The sequence below is a fragment of the Kogia breviceps genome, chromosome X (assembly GCF_026419965.1).
Source record: "Kogia breviceps isolate mKogBre1 chromosome X, mKogBre1 haplotype 1, whole genome shotgun sequence".
Classification (NCBI taxonomy): Eukaryota; Metazoa; Chordata; class Mammalia; order Artiodactyla; family Physeteridae; genus Kogia; species Kogia breviceps.
In genome coordinates, this window is record NC_081330.1 from 94,352,823 (window position 1) to 94,364,912 (window position 12,090).

The window sequence follows — 12,090 nt, forward strand, 5'->3', positions numbered from 1 at the left end:
AGGCACCTCTGTTCCATCTGACCAGGTAGTTCGTGCTCATGGTGTGACGTATGGTGAGGGTCTGCTTTGTATGTCTGAGGCCCTCGGCTGTGCTGTATTAGTTTGACATCTGGGGGCTGTAGACCGAGTAGCTAAAGTGTGTCACATGGAAGCTGCATGCCTGCATGACTGACCTCCAGTCAGATCTCTGGACCCCTAGGCATGGGTGAGCTTCCCTGACTGGCAACACTTTGCATGTGTTGTCACACGTCATTTCTGGGAGAATTAAGCATTGTCCATGTGACTCCTTTGGGAGAGGACAACTGGATCTCACCACTGGTTTCCCGTGGACTTCACCCCTGCACCTTTTGCCTTTGCTGAGTTTACTTTCACTGTCATAAATCCTAACTATGTGTATGGGACTTCCCTGGTGGTCCAGTGGTTAAGACTCCATGCTCCCAATGCAGGGGGCCCGGGTTCGATCCCTGGTCAGGGAACTAGAGCCTGCATGCCACAACTGAAGAGCCCGCATGCCGCAACTAAGACCTGGTGCAGCCAAATAGATAAATAAATAAATGCGTTTCTTTAAAAAATAATAATAACTCTGTATATAACCGCTCAGCAGGACTCAACAGACTCCGAAAAGAACTAACAGCTTTTCTGAGTTCCGAGTCCTTCTAGGGAATCTTCAAGCCTGAGGGTGGTCCCGGGGAAGCTGAACATACTGTTGCTGTAGATTCTGAGGTTGGTTTGTTTCAGCCATCCCAGTGGGCGGACCTCATGAACACAGTGTGACTCCGCCCCCAGCAGTACAGGTGCCTGGTGTTTGTGAGGAGGTTGCAGACCTGAGGAGCAGCAGCCCAGGGCACTGCTGTGATTTTCCCACCTCCGAGGAGCAGAGGTCCTGGGTACTCGCAGCGGGCGGCGGCTGAGGGAGCTTGCTTTCTTGCTGTGGCATGGCGTTCTGCTGAGGGTCCCTGCTACCTGCCTCTCCCTGGAAGTCTTCCCTGCAGTGACTGAGGTGGCAGGTCCTTCAAGCAATGCCTTGATGACGTTCTGCTCTTTGAACTGTGTGAGTTCCTGTAGGAAAGGGAAGGCCAGTTGCAAGTGTTCATTCCCTGCTGCACTGCATTGCTGTCTGTGCCACTGCCTCTGCAGATTTCCCACAGGCAGGAGAGTGTGCAGAGTGAATGGGGCTGGAATAGACAAAATGGGAATCCACCCCAGGGAACTGGTTGATGGTTCCAAAATGGTGGCATGAAGGCAATCACATGACTGTCAGGTGGCACGGAGCTTAGAGCTTCAGTCTTCGGATGACTGTGTCTGTTAAGAAGTGTGTGTACCACAATAAACCCCAAAGGAGGAAGACTTCAGCTAGCTTTTGACGATTCTACTTTCAAGGTCTCTTTCTGTTATTGAAGGATGTTGTAATAAGCCAGAGTATAATAATATGTACTGTGGACTTAGACTATGTCAGGCACTGTGCTATGTTATTTATATTCATTTCTAATTTAAAATTATTAGTAGAATTCTCTCACTGTTATTATACCATACCTTCCAGATCGGGAGACTGAAGCATACAGATGTCAAGTGAGTTATCCAAAGCTTCACAGCTAGTAAATGAAATAAAGAGTTAAGATTAGGTGATTTGACTCAGAATGCATACCCTTGACTTCTATACCATTCAGTAGTCATGAGCACATCCTCATTTAAGAAAAAGATCTGGATGGTTACATGTCTTGGTGAATTTTGTGGAGCAAGTAAGTGGCAGAACTCAAACTAGAATTTAGGTCTCCTGACTCCAGATCCCATTCTTTTTTCAAGGTGATTTGTCTTTTCCCCAGTCCTCTGGAGCAGTGCATCTTAGACTTGAATTTACATAGGGTTCCTCTAGGGATCTTGTTAAATTGCAGCTTCTGATTCAGTAGTTGTGTGGGGGGCCCTGAGAGTCTGCATTTCTAATAAGCTCCCAGGTGGTGCTAATATGCTGGTCCTCAGAACACACTTTGAGCCCAAATAAGGTCTTACGGACCCTCTGGTTTAGCAGCTATGACTTCTGCTTGGAACACACACACACACACACACACACACACACACACACGCATACACATGGAAACACAGATAGTGAGTCAGGGATGAGGAGTAGGATTGGGGTGCTCTCTGATCTCACTACTGAGACCCCTCACCAATTCCCTTCTGGGGTTGAAGACTTTGAGGCCCGTGGAGGGAGAGGATGCTTCAGAGAGTTGTTAACAGGCTGAGACAGACTGGGACCTATTCCACTTGACTTCCCAGCCAATGTGCCTCTCTCCTCCTTTCCTCCTTTTGTTGCACAGGAGCTTCTGAGGGAAGAGAATAGTAAAGGAATGGACATTGTTCAATGATGGATTATTTAAGACTTTATAAGAACCACCAGGGTGATCTCCATTCCAGGCCTCCTTGTCTTCATGTTGTACTGAACACAGGTCTCAGCTGCCCAAGAGGACCCAGCTGTACTGAGCCCAGGTCAAAAGGTCAAAATATTGCATTGGCCAAAAAGTTTGTTTGGGTTTTTCCATAAGATGTTACAGAAAAACGCGAACGAACTTTTGGGCCAACCCCGATAGCTCTCCTCATAGGTCTACATACCCATGCAGGCACCACTCTGGGGAAAACGGACCCACAGAGGTCTCTCTGATGATCAGACACTATTTGTAAGCACAGTTGCCTGTCTACAAACCCCAGGGACCACCAGTAACTAGATACATGTTACAACTCTTGTATTAGTCTGGGTAAGCCAAACTACTGGAATAATTAGATGGAAAATATAATGGCTCGGACACAATCCCTTTCTTGCTCAAATAAGAATCAACCATGGGTAGTCCATATTGACCGGTGGTGTTCCTCCATCTAGATTGAGGCTGTTGGCATCTCTGCCCTCTTCAACATGGCTTCCAGGGCAGTCTGGTTGTCATCATTCCTGGAAGTGAGAAAGAGAATGGAGGAGCACAGGTCAGGAGCCACCACTAGCTTTCAGGCTCACCATGGTACAGAAAGTCAGGAAGTTTTTTCTGAGACCCGAGGGCAAAAAACTGCAGAAAACCATTGCTGACAGCACAGGTGTCCCACGGCCCCAGGGTAGTTGGGTGATTAGCATAGCAAGGAGTCTAGCAGGTGCTGCAAAACTCACATCTGCTTACAGCAGAAATTAACACAACATTGTAAATCAACTATACTTAAATAAAATTAAAACAAAACTCACATCTGCTGAAAGATACTTGCCTACTCTTCCTTCTAGAGGAAAAGTATGGTTTCTAACTCCCTTCTCCCTTCCAAATTTCATACAGAGAGGTCACATTGGCAAGCAAGTCTGAGAAATGTAATCTCAATGCTTCCAGCCCCGGCAGTACAGGAGAGGGAATGGGAATGGGAATGTCACAGAGTGCCAACAGACAATACCTGGCACGTCTTTGAAAATCCCATTAAAGTTGAAAGATTTCTCTCCCTTTTCCTCCTTCCAGACTGAAGTTGATCCCTGCCGATGTCTCCAGTGTCACTCTGCAGACTGAAGCATCAGCTGCTGAGGCAAGCAACAGTGGTTTGTGTCATGGAATTGTCTTCTTCTCCTGGCCCTGGATCCTATGGATATTAAGTGAGCCCTAATTTGTGCTCCCCACTATCTTTGTGCACACTTGTACATGTATGTTCTTATAGATGTGCAGGTACATACACACAGATCCACATCTCAGACAGCAGATCCTCAAGTGCAAAATACTGGCCTCCAAAGCCCTGAGCAGCTTCACAGTGGAGGAGCCCAACATATTAATAGGTGTTAGGGCCAAGGAGGCTTCAGAGAGTTGGGAGAAATTCCTAGATTCTGCCCAAATGCCCCTGACCTCAGAGGCCAAGGCTGTAGTCATGGGAGCATTCGGGTAAAGAGCATCCTCCTGGGTACTGAGCTTGGAGATAGATTCCAGGATTTATTTTATATGGCACCTCTGAGAGCATTCCTTTCAATAGAAAGAACTTTCTCCCCTTCCTGAGGGACCAGTCCACTCAGTAAAGACTCAGTGAACATGAGCAAATTATAATGAATGAAGACTCACGTTTCCCAAGTTGGGTTCCTGTTGGAGGAATTCTTAAGTCACCGATTCTGACCTAGAGGAATCTTTTGCCAGAGAAAATGAAGCTAGAGAACCTAGATCAAGACTGGCAAGTCCGTTACCCTTATGCTGCCATTATATTCTACATACACGGCAGCTGTCGTTTGTCAGTAAAGTGAATTGGGAGATTGGGATTGACATATATACACTAATATGTATACAATAGATAACTAATAAGAACCTGCTGTATAAAAAAATAAAATAAAATTCAAAAAAAATAATGGTACTCTTTCTGGTCAAGGTCAGACAGGCTCTTAGAATTCTTCTCAACAGTATGTTCTAGACTACCTCTACCAATAAGAGTTGGTAATTATGTTGAAACCTATTTGCTATGCCTGCCCTAGGTCAGCATTTCACAAAATGTCTTCCATGAAACACTGGTTCTCTGGCTTATTAAGAATCATGATGTGAGTAAAAGGTTCTATGATCATAAAAACTTGGGAAACGTTGTTTAGATGTGTTTTTTTTTTTTTAATGGAGGGACTTCTACAACCACTAGGATACTATGTAGGTAGGATACTATATAGATCTCCCAAAAGGTCTGTAAAATACAGCATTTTCCAAATGTATTTCACCATAGAACTCTTTCCAAAGAACATGTTGGGAGACAAAAAGGATTATACGTGGAATAATAGAGGCTTCCTCTGGGTGGCCTGACAGTGGGCTAGGCGGGACCAGTGGCTCCTCCTCCCCCAGATAGAGTGAGGGGCTGTTCATGATCTCAACTTCCCACAAGGTTGCTGGGCAGCTGTCATTTTCAGCATTCCCCTGAACATCTGGCACCTGAGCTCAAATACTTTTCCTCTGCTTACAATGGCACTTTCATGCTCATGCTGTGAAAAGGAAGATTGTCAGGGGGTGGTCCTGGTCCAGCTGCACCCAACCCAAGCATGTCTCTCTACAGGATAATGAGACAATGTGAGACTTGTGCTTTTTGCTGATCCATGTGTTTGTGACCCAGCCTGCCTCAATGATGCTTGCTGGTGATTGAGCCCTTTGCCTGACAGTGGTACCTAATGTGGAGTGAACATGGCAGAAAAGTTGAACTGTTTCACTTGAGGGGTGGGAAGCATCCTTTCTGGGGTAGAGGACAAATCACCAGTAGTGCTCATGATTGAATGGCCTCATTTTCTGTGGGCCACAAATGCCCCTGAACTGGCAGGCCATGTGAACTTATGGCCTTATGATTGTATGGCCACAATGTCTATAGGTCCCAGAAACACTGCTGAATGGGCAGTTCATTTGCTTCTTGGTGGCTAGTCACTGTGTAGTTAAAATGTCTAGGGGCCACAGATGCACACCTGAATGGGCAGATAATTTGGCTGTGTCACTATGAAAAATTGAGGCTGAGAGACAAGGCTGCCCATTGTTAGATCTCTCGTCTACTCTACTTTTGAGCTTTAAAGATGAAGAGAAAGGGACAAGAGAGGGCCCCTCAAATCCGGACATCACTGTGGCAGCTGATGCAGCCCAACCCCTCAGATTTTATCATCATTCAGTGTACCAGATAGAGGACTTTTGGAGAAAGTCAGGTGCGTGTAAAAATGTGACACTTCATGGAAATAGTAAGGCTTCCCCCAAGACTGGTACCATGAAGGGCTGAAGGAATCTGAGAGATTGGATAATTTGTCTAGATGAATCAATTAACTTTTTAAAAAAATTTTTGGCTGTGCCACATGGCATTTGGAATCTTAGTTCCCCGACCAGGGATCGAACCCATGCCCCCTACACTGGAAGCACGGAGTCCCAACCACTGCACCACCAGGGAAGTCCCTCAATTAACTTTTATCATTCCATTTCCCTTCAAGTATCGCTTTGTTTTTGCAGTCTTTAATTATTCTTTTAGTGGTTAACCTAGAGATTATGATATACACCCTCAATTTATGTCTTCTGTAGATTAATACTTTTACGGCTTCTTCCACAATTCAATGATAGAAAATATTTTAGCTCAATCCCCTCTTATCATTTATACTATTGTTGACCTGAATTTTAATTCTACATATATTTTAAGTCTCTCTATGCATTATTATAATTGCTTAATACAGTCAGTGTTCATATAGTTTTATCCACATATTTACTCTTTATTCTTCATAACGCTTTCACTTTTTATTTTTTAAGCATCATTATTTCCTAACTTTAAGAATCCCTTTAATGTTTATTTTAGTGTAGGTCTGCTGGCAATTAATTATATCAGTTTGGTTTTTCTGAAATCAACTTTATTTCATCTTCGTTTAAAAGGATATTTTCCTTGAGAGTAGAATTCTAGGTTAGCAGTTATTTTATTTCAGCACTTTAAAGATACCATTTCATTGTATTTGTTGAAAAGTCAGTTGCCATTCTTATTGTTTCTCCTTTGAATGTAATGTGCCTTTTTTCTCTGGCTGCAATTAGATTTTCCTTTTTTGTCTTTTGTTTTCAGCAGTTTGACTATGATGTGCCTAGTTATGATTTCCTTTGTATTCATTCTGCTTGAGATTAGTAGAGCTTTTTGAATCAGTGGCTTGACATCATTTGTCAATTCTGGTATCTTTTCAATCTGTTATTCCTTCCAATTAAACATATATTGAACCTTTACACCATGTTCCATGTCTCTTACATTCTTTCCATTATTTTTCATTCCTTTTTTTTCATAATGCTCCAGCCTGCATAGTCTCTGCTAACTCATTTCCAGTTCACTAAGCTTCTATTATGCTATATCTAACATCTACTTAGTGCTTAATTTAAGCTGTGTTTTTTAGTTCTAGAATCCCCATGTGATTCTTTCTAATGTCAATAATTTTGTCACCTAATTTCTTTTTTTTTATGTGGACCATTTTAAAAGTCTTTATTGTATTTGTTACAATATTGCTCCTGTTTTATGTTTTGGTTGTTTTGGCTGCGAGGCATGTGGGGTCTTAGCTCCCTGACCAGGGATCAAACCTGCACCCCCTGCTTTGGAAGGTGAAGTCTTAACCACTGGACCGCTGGGGAAGTCCCTGTCACCTAATTTCTTGAACATAGTAATCATAGTTTTTTTTTTTTTAAAGTTTGTGTCTGATAACTCAAATATTTGGATCGCTGTTGGGTTTATTTATATCACTTGTTTTATCTTGGTTTCCTTCATCTGATTCATGGCATGCCTGTGAAAATTTTTTGTTGTTGAATACCAGAAATTGTAAATGAAGTGTTTTTAAAAATTTCTCTGGATGATGTTTCATCCTCTAGAAATAATTTACTTTTCTTCTGGAGGCCAGATATAGTAGAAGCAGATAACCTTGGTCCATCAAAGATTAAGATGAGGGCTTCCCTGGTGGCGCAGTGGTTAAGAATTTCCCTGCCAATGCAGGGGACACAGGTTCGAGCCCTGGTTCGGGAAGATCCTACATGCTGTGGAGCGACTAAGCCCGTGTGCCACAACTACTGAGCCTTCACTCTAGAGCCCGCAAGCCACGACTACTGAGCCCGTGTGCCACAACTACTGAAGCCTGCGCTCCTAGAGCCTGTGCTCCAGCAACAAGAGAAGCCACCGCAACGAGGAGCCCGCGCACTGCAATGAAGAAGAGTAGCCCCTGCTTGCCACAACTAGAGAAAGCCCGTGCGAAGCAATGAAGACCCAATGCAGCCAAAAGTAAATTAAATAAATAAATTAATTAATTAATTAATTTTAAAAAAGGATTAAGGTGATCTGAGAATCTATTTCATCTTCATGAGGGCTGATGTATAAGAGGCTTGCCTCTCCTAGGACAAAGCCATTCAGGATTTTTACCTGAAAACCTGGCAGACCCTGATCTCTAGTTTTCTAGTTTTTGTCTCTATTACTATGAGACTTGCAAAAGCTCTGCTTAAGTTTTTAGGTTTTTAGTTGCTGCTTTCTGCTTGACTTCATGACATCTTGTCTTGTGTAGTTTAGAAATTGAACTATGCTCACAATTTGGAGCTCAGTTTTCTGTGGTTCCTTTTTTTGTTGTTGGATCTTGACCTTCAAGTCTTGGCTGCCTTAATAACAAGCAGTAAATCCAATTTTTGTGCCCTCCTTCATGAGACTTCTCAAAGCTATAAATCGCTATTTTCTGCTCTTCACCTTGGCTCTTCACCTTGGCTCCACACAGCTTAGGAATTGACAAACGCCTCAAGGGAAAAAGAAGCAGTTCACCTCAGTGTGTTTCCCTTTACTTAATCATCTAGACCTCTCTAATGCTGGTTTCCTTGCTTTATCTCTGATGCCTTTATTTTTATTTTTTTAATTTTTTTGCGGTACGTGGGCCTCTCACTGTTGTGGCCTCTCCCGTTGCGGACCACAGCCTCCGGACACGCAGGCTCAGCAGTCATGGCTAACGGGCCCAGCCGCTCTGCGGCATGTGGGATCTTCCCAGACCGGGGCATGAACCCGCATCTCCTGCATCGGCAGGCAGACTCTCAATCACTGCGCCACCAGGGAAGCCCCTCTGATGCCTTTAAAAAGCTGTGATCTTTTGGTGTTTTGTCTAGTTTTCATAGTTTCTATCAGCCAAAGAATTGGTATGAGAGAAGATAACCTGTCATATTTGGAAGAAAAAAATCCTTGCTATAGAATTTCTATAGATATCAGTTACCAGTTGAAGAAAGATTCCTTCTATCCCTGGTTTGCAAAGAGACTTTAATATGAATGGATGTTACGTTTATTAAATACCTTCTCTGTATCTATTGAGATGTGATTTTTCTTCTTTATTCTGTCATTATAACATTGCATTCATTGATTTATGAATATTGCATTCCTAGAATAAACCCAGTTTACTAATGACCTATTATCTTTTAATATATTTATGGAGTTAAGGTACTAATGTTTCATTTAGAATATCATGAAAAAGATTGAACTGAATTTTCCTTTCTTGTAATGTTCTTGTCAGCTTTTGGATCAAAGTAATGCTGACCTCATAAAACGAGATGCAGCAGGTGCCCTTCATTCTTCTCTTTGAAAGAGTCCTTTTCTTTGGAAGAGTTTGTGTAATATTGGTGTTAGTTCTTCCTTAGCTCCCTGATAAAATTTGTCAAGTAAGCCATGTGAACCTTGAGTTGTCTGTCTGGAACAGTTTTAAATTATGGATTAAATGTTGATAAGTAGATGCAGGAAAATTTAGATTCTCTACTCATCTGTCAGTTTGTTACAGTATTACCTTAGAATTTAGCTCATTGCACCTCAGTTTCATATTTTTAGTAAAAGCTTTTCATAATCTTTTCTAATGAACTTTTTAGTATCTGTAAGATCTGTGGTGATAGTCCCTTTCTCATTCCTGATATTAATTTATTTGTGACTTCCCACCTTAATCCAGTCAGGTATTGAGCTAATTTAAGTCCGAGCTTCATTCCTAGGAATGATCTATTTCAGTTCACACTTATTCCAGTTAACATCTTGGAGTGTTTATAAAGACCCCTCTGCATTGGCATGCCCTGAACTTCCAGCGACCACATAAGAGTGCTGAAATCTCTGAGTCGCAGCTCGCACTTGTAGGATGTGCAGAATGGTGATCACTTTGAGAGGAAAGCCAGCCACTCTTGGCTTCCTTCTACTTCTGGGTCTTAGCTGTACAAAGTCTTAAGGCCTATGATTCTATGATGCCTTCAAACAGTTGTTTTTATATTTTCCCTAGGTTTTCTAGTTGTTTTCCCTGGGATAGTTGGTCCCAAACAAGTAATTCATCTTTTGCTAGAATTTTTTCTTAGATGATGTTAATATTATACCTCAGTTATATTGAGAAAACTAAATAAAAATTCTTCTCCAGTGAACAAGGATCACATTTTTTATAGCGTATCTTGTCTTCAGATACACATGCTAAATATAAGTACTTTGAGGTCTTTTTATTCAAAGGAATCCTTTTTTACATGAATCAAGCTTTGTCACACTTTGTCAAAGTTTTACCTAACGGAATTATCTAGTGGGAAGAATGTTAGCTTTAGTGCAGATACCACAAGAGGTACTTTCAACATCCATTCTTGCCTCCTTCTAACTTTCCTTCCTTTTAACAGTTATTGGAAGTTAAGAAATAAAACCCCTCAGTTTTCTCACCTACCTTATATTGAGTTGGATTTGTGACAGTTCTGTCCAATAATGATTAAGTGGAATTATATGGAGAGGGCATCTTTCTCAAATTAGAAAAAACAAAGCCTGGAAAGGAGAAAACTTTTTTACCATTAACCTCTTTATCTTTGCTTATTTTTGCCTAGAATATAGATAGTATCTGGTAGGAGCCCAGTCATCTTGTAAGAACAAGAAAAGAAACATGAGAACAAACTAAGAAATGGTTAAATAGTAACAGTCTCGGTCCCTGACAGGATTATTGAGCCATTGCATCAGTCCCAGACTGGCTATCATCAGACTCCTTATTAGAGGAGCTAACTAAACATCTTGTTTTCCCAGGCCATTGTGAGTCAGCTTCCCGTTATTTGCAGCTGAAAATATTTCTAACTAATAGAGACTGAGATTCAGGAGAACTTGGTTCTAATTCTAATGTGACCACAGTGAAATGTCTATGTAAAAATAAATTGTATTTCTGTATACCAACAAAAAGACATTTAGAAAATGAAATTAAAAGAAAACATTTTATCCCTGGTGCCCAGATCTTGATCTTTAACCACCATTCCCACTAAAAGGGAACCAGAGATTTTTAGAGAAATACCTGATTTTGGGTCTGGACCTAGAAGAATACATGATGAGCATAGGTTATCTTCTCATGCTAGAAAAGACACACTTAAAGATTAATGTCTAAAGGACATAGGAGGCATCATGAAGGGCCTTCACTGGCCACATTTGATCATTTGAGCACCAAGACGAAAATGGCTGCAATTTGTTGTAATACATTAAATAAATACAAAACCATGAGTTCATAGTGATACTCCAAAAACAATCAAATGAAAAAAAAAGATGAAAGAAAAAGAGAAGAAAGCTCTTTGTCATTGTCTTAGAATGAATTCTGGGTTAACAAAAATGGAAAGTTGCATACAGAGGTTTATTGGGGAGAAACATCTGTAAGAGGCTGAGGAAGATAGGATTGGACAGAGGGAGAATTTACCCTCAATGCAGTTGCAGCTGAGACCTCAGACAGTCTTACAGGGAGCTCTGGAGCTGGGGTGGCCCTTCAGAGTTGTCCCAAATGTAAGGCTGGACCTTTGTGTTCCTGCATAAGACACTCATTTAATACTGCCTGCTGCCTGAGCAGAGGTGGGGAAGTGAGGGCATAACTTTGAGTGAGGCAGTTCCCTGTAGCTGAGGGCAGTTCCCAATGAGAGATATAGCTATGAGGTCAGTAGCTGATTTTCCCAGAAACAGGGGGATAATGTATTGGCCCCAAAAAAGAGATCTGAGCAGAGCAACACAGTATTCACTACAGCAATTATTTATAGAAGAATGCCACCCAATAAATATAGAAAGAACTAGATAATTGATTCAGGTAAGGAACCTCAAGAGATGTTATCTTAGCTTAAGCTGTTAAGACAAAATGCCATAAACTGAGTGGCTTATCAACAACAGAGCTTTATTTTTCACAGTTCTGGAGCCTGGAAATTGGAGCTCATGGTGCCAGTATGGTTGGGTTCTTGGTGAGGGCCCACTTCTGGGTTGTAGCTAGCTGAACTTCTTGTTGTATCCTCACATGGTGGAAAAGGAGCAAGCTAGCCCTCTGGTCTCTTCTTACTAAGGCAGTAATCCCATTCATGAGGCTCCACCCTCATGACCTAATCAACTTCCAAAGACCCCACCTCCTAACACTATCACATTGAGGGTTAGGATTTCAACATATGAATTTGGGAGGGACACATTCAGTCCGTAGCAGATGTTAAATGCATTTGATAAAAGGTTGTTTGAACAAGATGCTCACGTAGAACCAAAATGTTACTCTACAAATTATTTGCTAATTGCATCCTTAGTAGGGGGTGGCACAGTAGCACCTATGAAGTATTCTTGGCAGTTATTAAGTATTTGTGTTAAAAATGCTTAACCTGGGCTTCCCTGGAGGTG

At 41.8% G+C, this 12,090-nt stretch overlaps 1 long non-coding RNA gene across 2 annotated transcripts in view; it reads left to right on the forward strand.

Moving 5' to 3' along the window:
- LOC131748485 (uncharacterized) overlaps positions 1-12,090 on the forward strand; it is an 84,105-nt gene that overhangs the window by 2,829 nt on the left and 69,186 nt on the right. For both annotated transcript variants that reach the window (XR_009333057.2, XR_009333056.2), the window contains exon 2: positions 3,480-3,610. This is a non-coding gene — a long non-coding RNA (uncharacterized lncRNA). The remainder of the gene's footprint in view (positions 1-3,479; positions 3,611-12,090) is intronic.